Below are 3532 nucleotides of genomic sequence, written 5' to 3' on the forward strand. Positions count from 1 at the left end.
CTTTTGGTTTACTTTTTAAACTTTAAAAGCTGAATTGAATATATTCATAAGTGAAAATTAGGCAATAGTATTGCTGTAGAAAATACCCAACAAAAGCATGTTTTAAATTAGCTAAAAACAAATCACATAGTTTATGTTTTAACTTGATCTGGACATGTAGATTCAATTCATGGTGGTTTCCCATGGTACAGAGTAACTTATCAGGAAATCCTCTTTTTTACCTGGATTCCTATTCCCCTCCGTAATGGTGAAAACACAACTGGCTCAGAGAAGGAATCCTCATTTAAGCTAGAAAATGCTGCACTGTGTTTCTAAGGTTTCTGCGGAAAACAGCACACTCACTAGTGGTGATTAGTGATCGTCTCACTTCTCCATTGTATGAGAAAAAAAAAAAAACAGATTACTCTTGGACAGATAGTCTCCTTGTCATCCAAGAGGAGAGAAATATGGCTCCCGTGCACGTCACCTTGAGTTTACAGAAAGCACCGAATATAATGATCAGCAGGATTCTCTGTTTATCTATGTGTTTGTCAGCTATAACAGGGCTGTCTAACAGTTACTGTCTGTATCAACTTGATTTGCTATTAAAGTGATAAACTAAGCCACTAATGCATTTACTCCACATACTGCAAATATATTGTCATTTAACATTAGAAGCCAAAATGCTAACATCAAAAGCCATGTTACATGTTTCTTTCTTTTTCTTTTATTGAAAATTGATTTTTTTTCAGACAATATTCCATCCCCCAACTTTCTATCCCCCAGCTTCCTTGATAGATTCCTTCCACCTCCCCTTCGATCAGAATCCATACTCTCTCTGTATCTCATTAGAAAACAAAAAGGAATCTAAAAAATAATAATAAAATTAAATAAGATTTAAAAAATAAAAGCAAACAACAGGAAGAGGACAAAAACCAATCAAACAAACAGAAGAAAAAGAGCCAAAGAAAAAGCAAGCGATACACATGTAGACACAGAGACACACATGTTCATTTGGACAGGAATTTTCTAAAACATAAAACCAAAAGGACTTGAAAGATAAGAAACTAAATAAGTTCTGTAATTAATTGTGTTAGTATTTTGATGGTAATTGCGTTGAATCTGTAGATTGCTTTTGGGTGGATGGCCATTTTCACTATGTTAATCCTACTGATCTATGATCATGGGAGAGTTTTCTATCTTCTGATATCTTCTTCAATTTTTTTCTTCAGAGACTTGAAGTTTTTCTCAAACAGGTCTTTCACTTGCTTGGTTAGAGTCACACCAAACTGCTTTATGTTATTAGTGGTTGTTATGAAGGGTGTTGTTTCCCTAATTTCTTTCTCAGACCTTTTGTCTTTCGAATACAAGAGAGCTAATGTATTTTCAGTTAATTTTGTATCCAACCAGTTAGTTGAAGGTTTTTATCAGCTGAAGTAGTTCTCTGGTTGAATTATTGAGGTCACTCATATATACTCTTATATCATCCGCGAATAGTTATATTTTCACTGCTTCCTTTCTGATTTGCATCTCCTTGATCTCTCTAAGTTGTCTTATTGCTCTAGCTAGGACTTCAAGTACTATGTTGAAGAGATTTGCAGAGACTAGACAGGCTTGCCTTGTTCTTTATTTCAATAGGACTGATTTAAGTTTCTCTCTGTTTAGTTTGATGTTGGCTCTAGGCTTGCTAAAATATTGCCTTTATTTTGTTTAGGTATGTGCTTGTATCCCTGATCTCTTCAGGATTTTAAGCATGAATGGGTGTTGGATATTGTCAAATGCTCTTTTGGCATCTAAGGAGATGATCATGTGGTTTTTCTCCTTCAGTTTGTTTATATGATGACACTCCTAGGCATATATTGAAAGATACAATAAGGACATTTGCTCAACCATGTTCGTAGCATCTTTATTCATAATAGCCAGAATCTGTAAACAACCCAGATGTCCCTCAACTGATAAATAGATACAGAAATTTTGGTACACTTAAACAGTGGAACACTACTCAGAAATTAAAAACAAGGAAATCATAAAATTTACAGGCAAATGGTGGGAACTAGAAAGATCATAGTAACTGAGATGTCCCAGAAATAGGAAGATACACATGGTATATACTCAATTATAAGTGGATATTAGACATAAAATACAGCATAAACATACTAAAATCTGTACAACTAAAGAAAGTAACCAAGAAGGAGGACCCTGGGTCAGATGATTAAGCCTCATTCATAAATGCAAACAGGATAGACATCAGAAGAGGGAGAAAACTGGCAACAGGACAGGAGCCTACCACAGAGGCGAAAGAGTCTACCTAACCAGGTATTGAAGCAGATTCTGAGACTTACAGCCAAACTTTGGGCAGAGTGCACAGAATCTTATGAAACAAAGAGGAGATGAAAGACCTGGACGGGACAAAAGATCCACAAGGAGAGCAAAAGAACCAAAAAAATCTAGGCCCAAGGGTCTTTTCTGAGACTGATACTCCAACCAAGAACTATGCTTGGAGATAACCTAGAACCCCTGTGCAGATGTAATCCATGGCAACTCATTCTCCACGTTGGTTCCCTGGTAAGAGTAACAGCGACTTTCTCTGACATGAACTCAGTGGCTGGTTCTTTGCTCACCTCCTCCTGAGGAGGGGGCGGGGAAGCCTTGCCAGGCCACAGAGGAAGATGATGCAGCCAGTCCTGATGAGTCCTGATAGGCTAGGGTCAGAGGGAAGGGGAGGAGGACCTCCCCTTTCAGTGGACTGGGGGAGGAGCAATGCAGGAGAAGAGGGAGGGAGGACTGGATTCGGAGGGGACTAGGGATGGGGGCTACAGCAGGGATACAAAGTGAATAAATTGTAAAAATAAAAAATAAAATAAAGACAAGGGAAGCGGCCATCACAGGAGCTAGATCCTCGTACTGGGACCCCCCGCGCCATGCCATCCCAGAAGACCTTCAAGCAGCACCAGCGTTTCGAACAAAGAGTGGAAGATGTCAGGCTGATCCTCGAGCAGCACCCCACCAAGATTCCGGTGATAATAGAACGATACAAGGGTGAGAAGCAGCTGGACAAAACCAAGTTCCTAGTACCTGATCACGTGAACGTGAGCGAGCTCATCAAGATAATTAGACGCTTACAGCTCAATGCCAATCAAGCCTTCTTCCTCCTGGGGAATGGGCACAGCATGGTGAGCGTTTCCACACCCATCTCTGAAGTGAGAAAGATGAAGACGGCTTCCTGTCCCTGGTGTATGCCTCCCAGGAGACATTCGGGACAGCCCTGACTGTGTGAGACTAGAACATGGCCTAATGTTTGTTAAGCCCTTACCAAGGAAAAAAGCGACGTCACCAGCAGAAGCTGGTCAGCTCACCTCTCACAGATCAGAACGTAGGCGTCCACCTAGGGTGTTAGGAACTGTTTGTCAGCCAGAAACCGAGCTCCATGCAAGCGCATTCAGCTTGGAAACTCATCTAAACTAAGCTATCTTGTGTTCAAACTTTAGAAGTCTAAAAATAAAATACTTTGCATCCTAAAATAATGATAATAAATTTAAAAAGAAAGAAAATA

General features: G+C 39.6%; 1 pseudogene; it reads left to right on the top strand.

Moving 5' to 3' along the window:
* Nucleotides 1-2900: 2900 nt before the first annotated feature.
* LOC110541479 (microtubule-associated proteins 1A/1B light chain 3B-like) lies at nucleotides 2901-3256 on the top strand (annotated as a pseudogene).
* Nucleotides 3257-3532: the final 276 nt, after the last annotated feature.

Source organism: Meriones unguiculatus, chromosome 12, assembly GCF_030254825.1.
Source record: "Meriones unguiculatus strain TT.TT164.6M chromosome 12, Bangor_MerUng_6.1, whole genome shotgun sequence".
Taxonomy (NCBI): Eukaryota; Metazoa; Chordata; class Mammalia; order Rodentia; family Muridae; genus Meriones; species Meriones unguiculatus.